This window comes from Dermacentor silvarum, chromosome 5 (genome assembly GCF_013339745.2).
Source record: "Dermacentor silvarum isolate Dsil-2018 chromosome 5, BIME_Dsil_1.4, whole genome shotgun sequence".
NCBI classification, from domain to species: domain Eukaryota; kingdom Metazoa; phylum Arthropoda; class Arachnida; order Ixodida; family Ixodidae; genus Dermacentor; species Dermacentor silvarum.
In genome coordinates this window covers 145,069,834-145,087,007 of record NC_051158.1, presented here as the reverse complement: position 1 = coordinate 145,087,007, position 17,174 = coordinate 145,069,834, and the positions used below count along the sequence as shown (strand labels likewise).

Genomic DNA, 17,174 nt, shown 5'->3' with positions numbered 1-17,174 from the left:
GCTAAAAAATTTGGTTTGGTGATTGCGTTGCATTTTTTAGCAGGGTACTAAAGATTAAAAATTTATTTATAGCGTTTTATGAGCCAAAACCATCTTATGATTCTGAGACACGCCGTTGGAAGGGACTATGAATTAAGTTGGACCACCTGGGATTCTTTAATGTATGTTTAAATCTAAGTACACAGGTGTTCTTGTATTTCGCTCCCATCGAAATGCGGCCGCCATGGCCGGGATTTGATCCTTGGTGTTTTTGTTTATGACTAGATTTGTGAAAGTTCCAAACAGGGTTCCCTATATACGGGGTGATCATTTTTAAGTTTTACAGAATTCTTAAAAATAACCTGTTGCAGATATCATAATTCTAGTCCTTAGTTTTATTAGTCAGAGACACGGACATTACTTTCACGACAAATCGTAGCACATATTCAGCTAATTAACAAAACTCTACTAATTATCTTTTGAATTAAATACTTTACGGCCCATATTGCAATTTATAAATTGTAGCCGGTGAGTTTGCAAGGCATATCCACTTGGAATGAATTTCCAGAATGACGCCAGTTTGGAGATATACGCCATCAAACTTGCCCTAAAAATGCACTGTTGATCAACTTACATTTTTAACAAAATGCTATCTTCTGCATTGAAGCACAAAAGTAACTAGAACGCCCATGTATTTTGTCCCACACTTTGGAAATAATATCTCAAAACTGGTGTCATCCTGGAAATCCATTTCAAGTAGATACGTCTTGCAAGCTCTCCGGCTACCATATTTGTTAATTGCAATATGTGCTGTAAACTAATCAGTTAAGTTAATTACTGAAATTTTCGTTAACTAATTGAATATGTGTTTCGATTTCCTGTGCTAGTAATCTGCCTCTTTAAAGAGTCCAGCTCAAGGACAAGAATTATGCTGTCTGCCACGGGCGATTTTTAAAAATTCCATAAAACTTAGAAACGATCACCCTGTGTATTTATTTTCTAATAGTGCAGGAGTTGTGTTCTGCATGGACACTTTAGCATGGCTACCTTGTTTAGTTGAATATTGCGCAAGCAGTGGTTTTTTCATCTACCCAGTGCAAAATGTTAAGCCAGCATTGTAACATGTTGCAAATGGAGTCACGAATAAGTACGTTCCCTCATCATATCAGACAGTAGCAACTTTAGATGAAATAAGTCGTGCTTTCTCATGTTCAAGTGCCTTGTTCTAAGATATTGTCACAGTATGTAATGTAACATATCAAACATAACAATATCAAATCCTCCTTCTCACACTAGCCTCCCATCGTGTGATCCCCCAAGCTGAGGTCCTTTGAAATTGCATTTAATTGCACTTGAAACAGCAAATCACTCTTATTTACAAAGCACATCCTCTTGCAGTCACCATCCAGATATAAAATACTTGTCTGCATCAAGCTGTGAACCAGCAGCACATTTTCTGAGGAAAAAGCCTACTTCTTCTATTGAATTGGGCTGCGTACTCGGAACACTACTATGCAGTCGCAGACAGGACTGGTAGTGTAGCAACCGTAACAGTGTGAACTTACATAAAGGAGCAAAACTGCGTGAACTTCAAATCATTATTCTCTCTTAGGAACCATGCTTTCCAATTATAACATGGGGATAAAATAACTGGCAAGCAAATCTGCATTTCATTCAAGTAAATAACATATTATTCATGCTACCTTGCAGGGTGCACACTACATTCCCTTCGAACGTGAATTTACGACCTTGCCACGAGTTGCTAATTGTATTGGTGTATTGTTGATCGAGAGTGGTAGAACGGGACATGTACGCCTCAGGCTTGAGCACATGTTTCGACAAGGAGACTTGGCTGATCGAACAAGGAATGTCTCAGGCTAAATCCATTTGTTCCCTTGTAAAGATGTTGGCTTCAGCTTGTGACCTTTGTTGGCCAACTCTTGAACACTAATGTCGCAACCTTCCTGTTTGCCCTCGTTTTTTTCCAGGCTATTGCTGCACACAGAAGCTGCATTTTCTTTTAAGAACATTCAATGAGGTCAAGGGCTTTGTGCATGGCAATGTCTGCAAACACAAAATTTTTTTTCAATGAATGACAGTTTTGGTGCCTTTCTTGAGCATTCAATAGGAAAGAACCAAAAATTTAGGTAACAGACTGGCTATGCCAACAAGTAAGCATGAAACAGGGGAAATCAAGCTCTCTATGTATGTGGAGTGCCATTCCTTCATTTCACACCATGCTTGGGGTCAGCAGGACTTCTTCCTAAAATTGAGAAAGTTTTTGTAATGAAATACATACTAAAAGTATTTAGGTGGGACCAGCGCCAAGTACAAAGACAAAGTAAGGACTTATAGAAAATGACACGCCGTGCTGAATGACAACTGATTTAATTTTACAACAGACAAACAGTCAAGTACTCTGGAATGCTTGATAAAAGCCATAAAAACCTAAGAAGGGAATAGTTACACACAATAATGTATGTGCACGGAAAATGCACCTGATCATTGGTTTGCAAACAAGTATGCCATTTCCTTATCAGTTCACAAAACAGGTCCTACACTGAAACGTTTCTCCTTTAATTTGGCAATTCTGTGGGCTTTGATTATTGCTCGGATTAATTGGTTGCTCTTATTACTGCTATTAGAGTATGGTGAAGTGCAACAGACGGGACAAGGTGAGGCGAGACAGACGGGACAAGCGCAACTGACAGCTGAACTTTTATTGTAAAATTTCGCTGCAGCAGGACATGCGCCGACGACACCCCCAAACCAGCAACAAACAGAGCAGGCGCAAAAAAACAAAGAAATATGGCAAAGATCGTTAACAACGCATTCACACTCTCTTATGAATGTGATGGTAATTGGGAAGGATGTGTACGCTGTCAACTGCGCACGACTGTCCCAAGAGGAATAAACAAGAAAACAGAAATAGAAGAACTAGCTGAGCTGTGGCTACCTATGAATCGCACTTCTTTGGTTAAAGTGCCCCCAAAGCCACAATAACACACTTTTGCACTGCAAGGCAAGATCCCACATTTCTCCTTATTTCAAACACCTAAAGTACTATCACAGCCTGTCGCTCAGGCACTGGTCAGTCTGTCCCAAGTAAACACGACAACAGTTTAACGAATCCTGTACACCACAGAATTAGCGCATGGGGCATACTGACACTCACCTTTCGTCGTACAGTATTTCCTAATTTGACTACCCACGACGCATTTGCACAGTTGGCACTTGCATGGCACAAAAAACACAAGATCTACCCATACTTCCCTGCTACTTTCCTTAAGTTGTGTGAAACCTCAGCAACACATCCACCCCCTCAAGGGGGCAACGCTTATGTGCATAAGGTTTCACACAACTTGATGAAAGTCACAGGGAAGTATTGGGTGGTTCCTGTGTTTCCTGCACCATGCAAGTTGGCACAACTTTCTCCCCAAACAGAGGCATTTATCAAAGTGAGAAGTCCTTGTAGTTGTTCCCATGTAAGACCTGAAGTAACAACATATGCCAGTATGAGCAGCAGAGCCTGTGCCCATGTTGATTTTTGGTTTGGAACGTACTCCTCCGAGAGCATTGTGAAGTACATGTCAAAGACATCATCTTCAAAGGCGGCATGCTCACTTTCTTCAGTACCATTCTCTGGTTCACAGTCTGCATCAACCTTGTGCCCTTCATCAACTTTCGAACCATCATCGTTCAACTCAAAGGCAGAACTGAATTCATCGCAACGGAAGTTCACTGTATCTTCATACGCAGTGCCTATTTCACTTGCAGCTTGGTTAGTGTCTTCTACGTCGCTGACATGTGCAGTCGTGCTTGCAAAAGCATACATTTCTGAAGCAAGGTTAGAGTGGATGTGCCTAGAATTCTCAACTTCATTCTCGCTCGATACAACACTACTGACATTCGTGGACGGGCTTTTCAGGTTTTCCAGGTAGGTTCATCTGAAAGAGTAAACAAATAGGAAATTTTATCTTCTAGAGATACCAAGACAAAACAAGTGTCACATTCACAAGAAACATACATAGGGCATAGGAAGGCAACGGTGAGATTACCACTCTTATGCAAAGCCAGTTCACTGATTAAGATGTAGCGCAAAAAAGGACTGTGTTGCTCTATATATATTAAATTGAATTAAGGGTGTGAGAGTGTATGTGCCACATGCTAACTTCATAATGGTGCAGGAAGGTACAGGTTTACCAACTTTGTCTCGGGTAATGAACTGGACTCTGATAAAATGTGCTCCTTAGGGACTCAGCTATTATTCTGCCATCAGCGACCTCCGGCTGTGTCCTTTTGCAAATACCTTGTCTTGTACATAGAAGCAGTGTTGGCACGAGGACTTAAGTCAGCTTAGATACCACTATTAGAGGGAACACGCACGCGTGTGGCTGTTGTTCTGCAAAGTCCCATCTGCTGGCGCCCGCTCGGCACAGGCGCAGAGTGCTGCTGAGGCAGTACGGTCCGTGCATTGTCTGCAACTGCACCGCCCAGTGCTTGGTAGTAGCAGACGACACACAGTGCACAGAGCGCCAGTGGCTTTCTGCACCAAGCGGGTGCCAGGAACCAGTAAAAGGCACCTCATAGAGCATTGGTCACATGCTCGCTTGTTCCCTCTAACAATGGTCGATCCTGAACGCTGCATTGTTCCAGGCTAATATCGTTGCTGTTACACATGAATGATTCAAATAATTTTATGGTACGTGCTTCGTTTGTGGGGTCTTCATCATCCAAACAACAATACCACAATTTCACATCATATTTAGACCCACTACTACTAGTAATACCCAATCAATAATCTTAGGAAACTGCAGAGATGCAAGTGGTGCATTTCTGCAGGACCCAGCTACCAGAGCACCTACAATCTTTGCAGTCAGAAGACGCACAACTATAATATCACATTCATAGGACTGTACACTATTGAACTGAACACTTCGTTTACCATTTCTCAGTTTTAAAAGTGTGTATTATAATCCTACGCCTGCACAAACTGTTTTTCATATGTTTGCTGCAATGAGCTTTGTTTTGATTCACGACCACTTCGGTCGTGAACCAATATAAGTGAGTGAACTGAGTTACCCTGTATATTTACTCATATTGCTTTTTATTCCAGAGTACAACTTATAGATCCTGTACCAACCTTGTCAAGTCAACACAGTATCACCAACAGCACGCTAAATCTATCATAAGTGCTGCTAACCGTACATCCTTGCTGTCACACAAATCATCTAATGAGCTGTCCAAACACCTCAAGCACGCAACTAAGGCCAACCTCGTTCTTTTTTTTTTTGATAAGGCAATGTTGAAGAACTGGAAAAAGATTTCGCCTGACAGCTAGTGAACTGCTATCCTGCCAACTTGGGCAGCAATATCAAACAAATGACGTAATGCAGACCAACTTCTCTTGCAATGCGTCCATGGTTCTTAAACAAGACGTTTTAGGTACTAATGAATAAACGTGTCTTGAATCAAGCCAGAGCCAACTTTTCAGTCTGACGCAAATAAGAAACAAATGTTGTGGTATGTGTCAGAGTCTGTGCTACATAATGGAAGAGAGGGTGTGCAAGTGAAGCACTAGCTCTCAGAGATGGTGGTCCATTGGTCACTGCATTACCATCTGGTAAAACTCTCAAACACAGTTCTTCATCATTTTGGATCAAAGTTAAAGACGCTCAAGAATGACATAAGGCCTGGTCAGATGACATTTCGTCAGGGGCACAGATGAAAAAAACAGTGAGACCCTCAGCATTACGGCAGGCACCAGATGTAATGCTGACAACCTCTGCCATGTCTAGAACTGCTGCCAATGTAATCAAGTATTGTATTTTTGTAGAATATCCCTTGCTGTCTATCTCACTTTGTTCCACAAGCGTCATCACACCCTTCCTGCAGTGCAGCAGCAAACACAGACGCCAAGGGGAAATGAACTAACATGACTGCCTATATGTGACCAGCTATTGTTGCATGTGAAAAAAAATTAACCCATGCAGATGCAGTATACAGGTGACCAAGTGGTGAACTCTGCATGCTGTTTCTCCTGCTGACAGTGAACAACAACGCTCCTTAATGAACCAGTCTTTCACTGGATTATTGAAATACGAGTGTCACAATATGTTTACATGCTTCACCTCACAAATATAAACTTCAAGACTTTACGGACGCCTAATACTGCATGAGAAAAAGTAAAAGAAAAAGATGCTGCCAGTAGTTGCATAAAACATTTACCATATGCAGCACAACACACTAAGATGTGTATGAATCAATTGATAAAATTCAAATACCGTTATCGAATGCTCAAGGGTGTTCATGTTTCACTGTCGCAAATGGCTCCAAACCTTCAAACAAAAGAAAACAAGTCAGTAAACAAACAAACTTGTCAGTCAGCAAAATTGCATAATAATTCTATATCAGTAATAACTGATTTTAAAAAAATTGAACAAATTTTGAGGCTTGGACAGTTGGTTATAATTAGAAATTTAGAAACAATACAGTAGCTACACAATTAGCACATCTCTTGCACTTCGTTCTGCGAGAAAACAGATTGCTAAAGTAATGCGCGGCGGTAACCGTGAACTGATCGAGGCACTTTGTAACCAAACCTCCTTGGTTGCATCTTCGATGGTTTGTGGTAGCGCAATTTAAAAGACTGGACAAAAGAAGACACACCGGGACACACACGGCACTAACTTACAAAATAAATCGCGCTACCATAAACCCTCCAAGATCCGTTACCAACAAGCCCACATCGCAACCATCGTGATCCTTGGTTGCAAGCAACGTTGGTTGTAACTGCTCTCGGAAGAAACGTGCGCGTGACTATCGAGTGCTAGCACGAAACAATTCCCGCTTTCCCCGCGTCGTGACCGATCGATACGTGAGGCAGCACTCAAGACTACGCGCATAGAGAAATCCAAAATCAAAAAAAGATGGCTGACTAATGGAGTAGCACACGAGGAATAAGGATTATAAACAGTGATAAGGTGCCTCAGAAAGGCTGGCCAACGTTTCGATAGGAGGACCTATCTTCGTGAAAGGCGGCCTCGTCACCCTCGGCGGGTTAGTTTTAAAGGGTTAGTGGAGTGACATCACGTCGATGTCCGCTGTGGCTGTCTGTAAAGGGAGAGACTGAAAAGAAAATGAGCGCCGGCGCTTGACTGGCTAGGCGAGGTTTCTAAGACGAGGGGACAAGAGCAGGAGAGCGAGAAAGTGACAAAAAAAATATAAAAAAAACACCGTCAGAGGGGGTTGGGGGAGCGAGAGGCGAGTGAGCGTTCGGAGGAGTCGTGGTCGGCGTGCGTTTGGGGTCCCTGAAGAGCCGGTCAGTGTGCAGGTCACAATACGAGTTGAAAGCATGACTTGAGTAGCGTAGAATCAAGGCATCGGGTAATTTTGTGGTTGACAGGGAGCAGCTTGGTCCGTCAAGGGACGTTAGCCTCACTAGTTCGCCCTAGGCGTCGTCGCGGCGGTATATAGAATTGGCGAGACCTTGTGTGGTCAAGGCGCCGAAAAAGGTATCCTGGCGTCTGGGATTTTGGACTGTCTCGGTGTGGATCTCGTGTGGAGAAAAAAAAAACCGGCGCAGGAGGGTGACAGTGTAGAAAAAAATATAATTAGAAATTTAAACCTGGGGGGGAGACAGGCGTACCTGGAAAAGCGCTCGTATGGTTGATCAATGCGTAAAAGCATGGAGGACGATAATCAATTGAGTGGTAGGAAAAGATGCAGGGAATAACTGGAAATGGAAGAATAGGTGAGGTTGAGGGAAAAAAAAGAGAAAAAAAAACCGGCACAGGTGAGTGACAGCGGAAGAAATATAATTTGAAACATGAACACTGAGGGGACAGGTGTACCTGGAAAAGCGTTCGTATGGTTTATCAATGAATAAAAGCATGGAGGAGGATAATAAATTGAGTGGTAGGGGAGATGCAGTGAAGAACTGGAAATGGAAGAATAGGTGAGGTTGAGCATCGAGATTAGCTGGAGGTTTAACTTGTTTTGCGCCTTTGTTAATGGTATAACAATTTAAGGTTTATGTTACTGCTTTTAGCGATTATAAGTTGCCACGCGATAAATTCATCCCCGTGGGGTGCAGGCATTTAAACTTGTGTATGAGGTATGATTCTGTATATTTTCTCTCGCGAGGTGAACGAAAATTTGTTTGTAGTATATACAGTCTTGCTTCATCAAATATATGGCCGTGCTCATTGAAGTGGCTGGCTACTGCTTTAGGTAAATTGTGTTTTGTATCTGCGCGATGGCCGTTGAGTCTCGTGTGCATTTCTTGTCCAGTCTCACCTATGTATTGCTTGTTACAAGTGGCGCATTCTAGACAGTAGACTACGTTGCTTGACGTGCAGGTGAAATTAGCAGTTACCTTGTGAATGTAATCTGACGCTGTACTTTTTACTGTAGTAGTAGATTGAATATGTTTGCATGTGGAACACCTGGAGCGGCCACAGGGACCGGATGTTGGCTTCGTCTTTGTCCTTAGTTTGGCGTGTACAAGAATGTCCTTGAAATTACTGTTCCGTCTGTAGGCTACTCTGGGCGGGTCGGGAAACATCTTATTAAGTTTCTGGTTGCTGGTGAGAATTGGGTGGTATTTCCTGAGGATATTGTTCACGTTGGGGAGTGCGTTTGAGAATTTAGTAGTAAGAAGAGGCGTTCTTGTCCTTGTGATCTTAGGGCGGGGTTTGAGGACCTTGGCTCGATCAAGCTTGGTTGCAGCGGTGTAGGCTTTCTGAAGGGCAGTGTTCGGGTAGTTCCTGCTTGATAGGGTTTCCTTAAGGTGATCGAGTCTGTCTATGTAGTCATGGTTTTCAACGCAAATGCGACGAAGTCGTGTGGCTTGGCCTTTAAAGATACCTTGTTTGCAATGTCTGGGATGGTGGCTTGTATAGTCTAGGTACTGTTGTTTATCAAAAGGTTTTCTATACAGCGTTGTCTTTAGTGTCCCATTATCAATATATATTGTTGTGTCCAGAAAGTTTATGCGCTCATTTGAAGATTCCGATGTGAATTTTATTGTTGTGTGAAAAGAATTTAGGAAAGTTACAAATTTATCTAAACTTTCCTGACCATGTTTCCATATTATGAATATAGCGTCTATGTATCGTAGGTATGTGTGGGGCTTGTGCGTGCAACGAGATAGGAAATCCGTTTCTAGAGTACCCATAAATATGTTGGCGTAGGTTGGTGCAAAAGGTGTGCCCATACTTGTCCCATGTATTTGTAGATAGTAATTTTCCTCAAATTCGAAGTAATTATATGTCAGAACTAGTTCAAGAAGAGACAAGTATACTTCAATAGAGTGTTGTGCATTGTGTTTGGACAGCGTTTCTTTTATCGAGTTTAAACCATCAGGGATTGGAATGTTGGTGTACAGGGCCGTGACGTCTAGTGTTGCGAGAATTACGTTTTGCGGTAGTGTGCCTTTTGTATTAATGTCCTCTATAATTCTGAGTAGATGGGGGGTATCTTGTACAAATGACGCAAGTGTTTTCGGAAAGTCACCAAGGAAGTGGTTAAGAAATGTGCAGAGGCTTTCTGTCGGGGTGTTGTTGTTCGATACTATCGGACGCCCTGGGATATTAGCGGTGTGAAGTTCAGTGGGTGGAATTTTATGAATTTTCGGAAGGAGATAGAAGCGTCATGCAGCTTTGTTGCTTGGTTGAAGAAATTTGAATTCTGACGGTGTTATCAATTCATCATCCAAAAGTGATTTCAGCCTGTTGGTAATTTTGAGTGTGTATGGTAACGTCGGATCATTGTCTAGCTTACGGTAATGTTCAGGGTTGTTTAGCTGTCTGTAAGCCTCGTGCTTGTACTTATCTATCGGCCAAATAACTATACTTCCACCCTTATCTGCTTCCTTAATGACAATGTCGTTCCGGCAACTAAGATTTGAAATGATACGATTCTCTGATGAAGTTATGTTTTTAGGTCGCTTAGCTGTCTTGGATTGGCTTATAATTTGTTTAGTAACAGTTTTGAGGTATAGGTCGAGTTCTATGGCTTGTTCTGGTTCAGGAGTCCAAGTAGATTGGGCTCTAAGTGGGGTCGTCCCGGTGTCTGGTGCGTTGTTGTCGGCGAAAAAATGTCTTATCCGCATTCGTCGGGAAAATTCCGAAAGATCCTTGTGAAGCTCAAATTCATTTATTGTGTTGTTCGTGGGACAAAAGTTTAGGCCCTTGCTAAGTACGTCTATTTCTTCCCTACTTAATGTTTTTGAAATATCTACAACATTAGACTGATTTAATTTTGGGGAGCCGTCAGCCACGTCTGCTATTTGTAGATTCGAGCTCCCTTTTGTTGGCGTGAGGTAGCCGTTTGCCTGGAAGGTTGTTTTCTGATTGAAGTTCGCTTTCTTCCTCCGTTTTTGAACCAGTTTTCGAGACTGTGCTTCGTGGTACTGTTCTAAATCTTTCGTCTCATCTTGTGTCAGAGCTATGTTCTGAAGTCTATGGTTAAAATTTTCCAGTTGTTCTTTGCAGTGTTCCGTGAGTATATTCAAAAGTGAGAAGGAGGCATTGTTTAATGTTGTCTGCCAGTTTGCACGATGATGGGGTGGGAGTGTTCCTAGAGCTGGTATAGCCTTCAGGGTTAGTCCCTTGGGGATTATATTGTTCTGTGTGCAGTCTGTGTACGTTTTCAGATGAAAAGTGTAACTCACACGTTTCTTGGTAAGTTTTCTGGCCTGCAGAAATTCTGTACTGCGTGGCTGAGAGTGGTTATTAACTTTCAATGTACTGTCATTTATTTGCCTTTGGTGGGTAGATTTGCGTGTCGTTTGCTTCTGTTTAGCAGGTTTGTTTCCGCATGCCTCACTTAGTTCCACCTCTGTTTCTGTTTGAGTCTTTGCGTGTGCAGGCGAGTGTGTTGGTGTCTGTGTGAATGTTTCGGTTATGAATTTTGTGTTGTCTGTGACAGTTGTGTCTGTTTGTACTGCCATTGCGTGTGCAGGCCAACGTGTGGGTGTCTGTGTGAATGCGTCGGTTATGGATTTCGTGTTGCCTGTAACAGTTGTGTCTGTTTGCACTGCCGTTGACACAACTGTTACAGGCAACACGAAATCCATAACCGACGCATTCACACAGACACCCACACGTTCGCCTGCACACGCAATGGCAGTACAAACAGACACAACTGTCACAGACAACACAAAATTCATAACCGAAACATTCACACAGACACCAACACACTCGCCTGCACACGCAAAGACTCAAACAGAAACAGAGGTGGAACTAAGTGAGGCATGCGGAAACAAACCTGCTAAACAGAAGCAAACGACAGGCAAATCTACCCGCCAAAAGGCAAATAAATGACAGTCATTGAAAGTTAATAACCACACTCAGCCACGCAGTACAGAATTTCTACAGGCCAGAAAACTTACCAAGAAACGTGTGAGTTACACTTTTCATCTGAAAACGTACACAGACTGCACATAGAACAATATAATCCCCAAGGGACTAACCCTGAAGGCTATACCAGCTCTAGGAACACTCCCACCCCATCATCGTGCAAACTGGCAGACAACATTAAACAATGCCTCCTTCTCACTTTTGAATATACTCACGGAACACTGCGAAGAACAACTGGAAAGTTTTAACCATAGACTTCAGAACATAGCTCTGACACAAGATGAGACGAAAGATTTAGAACAGTACCACGAAGCACAGTCTCGAAAACTGGTTCAAAAACGGAGGAAGAAAGCGAACTTCAATCAGAAAACAACCTTCCAGGCAAACGGCTACCTCACGCCAACAAAAGGGAGCTCGAATCTACAAATAGCAGACGTGGCTGAAGGCTCCCCAAAATTAAATCAGTCTAATGTTGTAGATATTTCAAAAACATTAAGTAGGGAAGAAATAGACGTACTTAGCAAGGGCCTAAACTTTTGTCCCCCGAACAACACAATAAATGAATTTGAGCTTCACAAGGATCTTTCGGAATTTTCCCGACGAATGCGGATAAGACATTTTTTCGCCGACAACAACGCACTAGACACCGTGACGACCCCACTTAGAGCCCAATCTACTTGGACTCCTGAACCATAACAAGCCATAGAACTCGACCTATACCTCCAAACTGTTACTAAAGAAATTATAAGCCAATCCAAGACAGCTAAGCGACCTAAAAACATAACTTCATCAGAGAATCGTATCATTTCAAATCTTAGTTGCCGGAACGACATTGTCATTAAGGAAGCAGATAAGGGTGGACGTATAGTTATTTGGCCGATAGATAAGTACAAGCACGAGGCTTACAGACAGCTAAACAACCCTGAACATTACCGTAAGCTAGACAATGATCCGACGTTACCATACACACTGAAAATTACCAACAGGCTGAAATCACTTTTGGATGATGAATTGATAACACCGTCAGAATTCAAATTTCTTAAACCAAGCAACAAAGCTGCAGGACGCTTCTATCTCCTTCCGAAAATTCATAAAATTCCACCCACTGAACTTCACACCGCTAATATCCCAGGGCGTCCGATAGTATCGAACGACAACACCCCGACAGAAAGCCTCTCCACATTTCTTAACCACTTCCTTGGTGACTTTCCGAAAACACTTGCGTCATTTGTACAAGATACCCCCCATCTACTCAGAATTATAGAGGACATTAATACAAAAGGCACACTACCGCAAAACGTAATTCTCGCAACACTAGACGTCACGGCCCTGTACACCAACATTCCAATCCCTGATGGTTTAAACTCGATAAAAGAAACGCTGTCCAAACACAATGCACAACACTCTATTGAAGTATACTTGTCTCTTCTTGAACTAGTTCTGACATATAATTACTTCGAATTTGAGGAAAATTACTATCTACAAATACATGGGACAAGTATGGGCACACCTTTTGCACCAACCTACGCCAACATATTTATGGGTACTCTAGAAACGGATTTCCTATCTCGTTGCACGCACAAGCCCCACACATACCTACGATACATAGACGCTATATTCATAATATGGGAACATGGTCAGGAAAGTTTAGATAAATTTGTAACTTTCCTAAATTCTTTTCACACAACAATAAAATTCACATCGGAATCTTCAATTGAGCGCATAAACTTTCTGGACACAACAATATATATTGATAATGGGACACTAAAGACAACGCTGTATAGAAAACCTTTTGATAAACAACAGTACCTAGACTATACAAGCCACCATCCCAGACATTGCAAACAAGGTATCTTTAAAGGCCAAGCCACACGACTTCGTCGCATTTGCGTTGAAAACCATGACTACATAGACAGACTCGATCACCTTAAGGAAACCCTATCAAGCAGGAACTACCCGAACACTGCCCTTCAGAAAGCCTACACCACTGCAACCAAGCTTGATCGAGCCAAGGTCCTCAAACCCCGCCCTAAGATCACAAGGACAAGAACGCCTCTTCTTACTACTAAATTCTCAAACGCACTCCCCAACGTGAACAATATCCTCAGGAAATACCACCCAATTCTCACCAGCAACCAGAAACTTAATAAGATGTTTCCCGACCCGCCCAGAGTAGCCTACAGACGGAACAGTAATTTCAAGGACATTCTTGTACACGCCAAACTAAGGACAAAGACGAAGCCAACATCCGGTCCCTGTGGCCGCTCCAGGTGTTCCACATGCAAACATATTCAATCTACTACTACAGTAAAAAGTACAGCGTCAGATTACATTCACACGGTAACTGCGAATTTCACCTGCACGTCAAGCAACGTAGTCTACTGTCTAGAATGTGCCACTTGTAACAAGCAATACATAGGTGAGACTGGACAAGAAATGCACACGAGACTCAACGGCCATCGCGCAGATACAAAACACAATTTACCTAAAGCAGTAGCCAGCCACTTCAATGAGCACGGCCATATATTTGATGAAGCAAGATTCTATATACTACAAACAAATTTTCGTTCACCTCGCGAGAGAAAATATACAGAATCATACCTCATACACAAGTTTAAATGCCTGCACCCCACGGGGATGAATTTATCGCGTGGCAACTTAGAATCGCTAAAAGCAGTAACATAAACCTTAAATTGTTATACCATTAACAAAGGCGCAAAACAAGTTAAACCTCCAGCTAATCTCGATGCTCAACCTCACCTATTCTTCCATTTCCAGTTCTTCACTGCATCTCCCCTACCACTCAATTTATTATCCTCCTCCATGATTTTATTCATTGATAAACCATACGAACGCTTTTCCAGGTACACCTGTCCCCTCAGTGTTCATGTTTCAAATTATATTTCTTCCGCTGTCAGTCACCTGTGCCGGTTTTTTTTTTCTCTTTTTTTTCCCTCAACCTCACCTATTCTTCCATTTCCAGTTATTCCCTGCATCTTCCCTACCACTCAATTCATTATCGTCCTCCATGCTTTTACGCATTGATCAACCATACGAGCGCTTTTCCAGGTACGCCTGTCTCCCCCCCCAGGTTTAAATTTCTAATTATATTTTTTCTACACTGTCACCCTCCTGCGCCGGTTTTTTTTTTCTCCACACGAGATCCACACCGAGACAGTCCAAAATCCCAGACGCCAGGATACCTTTTTCGGCGCCTTGACCACACAAGGTCTCGCCAATTCTGTATACCGCCGCGACGACGCCTAGGGCGAACTAGTGAGGCTAACGTCCCTTGACGGACCAAGCTGCTCCCTGTCAACCACAAAATTACCCGATGCCTTGATGCTACGCTACTCAAGTCATGCTTTCAACTCGTATTGTGACCTGCACACTGACCGGCTCTTCAGGGACCCCAAACGCACGCCGACCACGACTCCTCCGAACGCTCACTCGCCTCTCGCTCCCCCAACCCCCTCTGACGGTGTTTTTTTTTATATTTTTTTTTGTCACTTTCTCGCTCTCCTGCTCTTGTCGCCTCGTCTTAGAAACCGCGCCTAGCCAGTCAAGCGCCGGCGCTCATTTTCTTTTCAGTCTCTCCCTTTACAGACAGCCACAGCGGACATCGACGTTGCGTCACTCCACTAACCCTTTAAAACTAACCCGCCGAGGATGACGAGGCCGCCTTTGACGAAGATAGGTCCTCCTATCGAAACGTTGGCCAGCCTTTCTGAGGCACCTTATCCCTGTTTATAATCCTTACTCCTCGTGCGCATAGAGAAAGGAATTCAACAAGTGGGGACACTCCCGTAGGGGCCAGTGGCCGAAGTGACTGCAGCGTGCCAAGCGGTCCGCGTCAATCACTTCCGGTTTCGGGCGCGCGTATTTTTAACGCTAACTAGCTCGCCGGCAGCGCCCCCCCCCCTTTTTTTTTTGCTCTTCGTGCAGATTCGGTTTATTATTTAGTAAAAATTATTGCGAACGATCTCGTAAAGTCCCATCGAATCTGTGCCACGTGCAATTTCACAAAGTAGACGCAAGACCTTTTGTGCAATGAGGAAATATTTATTTTGCTCTATATAAAAGCTCGTTCCGCGCTTTTTGTGCGTTCATCCAACGTTGTGACCCCAGCAGGTAAGGCAGTTCCGGTATGAAGCTCCACCGGACGGCACCAGCTGAAAAAAAAGTAAATTTCAAGCATGTTACATTTACAAGCACGTAACAGCATGTTACAAGCATGGGTCATTTTGGTGTTTAGACATAGGAATACTGCGTGTAGAGGCGAAACGTGCGAAAGCGGTGAATGGGCGGCATTACAAACAAAAGCAATTCGCTTTTACATACATGGCGTAGAAAATACCCGACTTATCCCAAACAATACCATAAAATATGAAAACATCTGATTTCCAAGCGTTCCCCCATTTCCGGGCATGATTTTCTGCACTTTGGCAGCACAAATACACGGGCGACTTCGCGTTTCCAACCCTTGGCCTCGGGCGACGCGACGGTACGCTACATACATAGAGATGGACGCAACAGGCACTCAAGACGAATGCGTAGGTGCAATGCCTTTTTTTCAGTCCTTTAGAAGACGGAATTTTCGCATTACAAGTTTCTGATATGTTCGTCAGCGGAATCTTTCGCGCGTTCTGCCGGCGCCAGCAGCACACCCCATGTTATCACTCTTCGCAATCGCCCATCGCGTTTTCAACAGGCGTGAGTACCGAAAGAAGGTATATGTTGTTGTGGAGCCACAAAAAACGTCGCAGACTTGTCCCTGTAAGATTCATTACACGCCAAACTAACTTTATCACCACGGCCGAGCTGCTTATCGCTAACTGCGTCACAGCGCGCTGTGCGGCCAGCGTGCCTCAAAAGTACCTCAGAAAGTTATGAAAATACTTTTCAGTAATGTTTGGTGTCAGAGAAGGGGGCACAAACTTCTAGCAAGATGCACTAGACTACGCACCACGGCCGAGTTAGTTCTCGCTAACTGCGACACGGCGCCCTGTGCAGCCAGTGTGGCTCAAAAACCGAAATAAGTTACCATAATCCCCTAGGAAACGTCGGAATCATGCCTCAGCACGATACATTAACTCAAATTACCTGCGCCAGGATGGCCGAGCTGTTTTTCGCTAACTGCGTCTCAAGTCTCGGTCCCGTGCCGTAACCCTAATTGCCTCGTAGACTGTGAAACAAGATTCCTTACCTTGCCGTAGTCCAATAGTGCAGTGGTGTCTTGTCCCAGTGCAGAAGGAACGCAAGAATACGCCGAGAGCCCAATAAACCAGGTTACATTAAAAAAAAAAAAGGGGGGGGGGGGGGGACAGACGGGTCGCCGCGCGCGAGCGCTCAAACGCGCGCGCAGCCATGCTCGCTGGCTTCGGGGGAGTGTCTGGCGGATGACGCATGTCTCTCGCGCGTCATTGACCTGTGGCTAGGTAAGGCAAGGAAAATAAGTCGCAAAGCTTACGTTCATTTGTACTGAAAACGTTTTTGTTTTCGCGGCAAAGAACTTAAAAATAAATCAATGCCTGTTAACTTAAGTTCACTTTCTTTTTTTTCGATGCTCGCGGCAGCTAACGTTCGGTGTCAAAAGTATAGCGTGACGTATGGTGACGTGTTTCCTGTTGCCAGTTTTGCCGAGTGTCCCCTCTTGTTGAATTTCTTTCTCTATGCTACGCGTTCCTTGGCTCGACCGTCTTTGACGCGTCATAGTTTGCCCCTCACGCCATAAGACTCGTAACTGCTTTTTGTTATTCGCAGTATGAAGTAGTGAAACTTACAACAATGATACGTACCTGACTAGCAGCAGTGGATGACCTTGGTCTTTTC

General features: G+C 43.5%; 1 long non-coding RNA gene across 1 annotated transcript; it reads right to left on the bottom strand.

Moving 5' to 3' along the window:
* Nucleotides 1-15,383: 15,383 nt before the first annotated feature.
* On the bottom strand, nucleotides 15,384-16,650 carry LOC125946050 (uncharacterized). Its single transcript, XR_007467356.1, has 2 exons — nucleotides 16,549-16,650; nucleotides 15,384-15,514 (listed from the first exon to the last, which is right to left on the bottom strand). It is a non-coding gene; the product is annotated as an uncharacterized LOC125946050 (long non-coding RNA).
* Between the last annotated feature and the right edge of the window lie 524 nt (nucleotides 16,651-17,174).